Here is a 921-nt window from a genome sequence, read left to right on the forward strand (position 1 = left end):
AACAAGAATAAACATTTTGTATGACTTTAGAAGCAAGGGTGAACATAAAAGCATGAAATATCATCTTTATTGAAAGTAAAAACTTACTTCTAAAAGTAATTCCCTGCATTTCCAAAATGCCTACAGGCTCCTAATTTTTGGAATCATAACAATTTTGAAACAATGATAGTAATAGCTTAGTATTTTCTCAAGACTTATTTTTCTTTTTTGTTTGAATATTAAGATATGAAATATGCCTTTTTGTGAACATACGTTTATTAATTTATCAACAAATTTTGGTGAGTACACAGTATGTGCTATTCTAGGTGATAGGGATACAGTAGTGAATAAAGCAAAGTTCCTGCTCTTATGGAGCTTACATTCTACTAGGGAAAGACAGGTATTTGCAAATAGGTAAACATAAAATTACTGGTACTATTAAGATGAGAGAATAGTTGGGAAGAAAAGAATGATGGAGGGTTCCAATTCTAGGGAAAATGGAGTAAGCATGCTCTGTCCCATTTCTCCCATTGAAGACAATTATAAATCTTGGACAGAATACACAGAGGAGCTCTCAGTGAACTTTGAAAAAAACGGTTCTAAAAGAGTTACGGAGGGAGATGAGAATTTAAAGTTCCACCAAACCAGCAATAAGTTTACCATGTTTCTCCCTGGAATTGTCTGGCATGGAATCAGAGGTATCCCAACCCAGATGGAAGCACCAGGTGCAGACAGAAAGAACTAAAAAAAAAAAAAGCCTCTCTTTCTGGTACTCTGCAAATCACTAAACCTTCTTTGTTGGACATGTATAAGAGTTTCTTATAAATCGATAAGAAAATGGTCAAAAGTTATTAACTATAATCAAATATTCTCCAAAAATCAAATATGAAATAAATGTATAAAAAAGATGTTTAACCCAACTAGTAATTTACGAAGATACGA

The 921-nt window shown here is 32.7% G+C and overlaps 1 protein-coding gene across 1 annotated transcript in view; it reads left to right on the top strand.

Annotated features, from left to right (window-relative positions):
- The window catches only part of LOC103608150 (von Willebrand factor A domain-containing protein 3B-like), a gene marked incomplete at both ends in the record, with an annotated part of 70,000 nt that overhangs the window by 41,222 nt on the left and 27,857 nt on the right, over nucleotides 1-921 (top strand). The gene's annotated exons all lie outside the window — the stretch shown is intronic.

The sequence above is a fragment of the Galeopterus variegatus genome, unplaced genomic scaffold (genome assembly GCF_000696425.1).
Source record: "Galeopterus variegatus unplaced genomic scaffold, G_variegatus-3.0.2 Scaffold8072, whole genome shotgun sequence".
In the NCBI taxonomy this organism is placed as follows: Eukaryota; Metazoa; Chordata; class Mammalia; order Dermoptera; family Cynocephalidae; genus Galeopterus; species Galeopterus variegatus.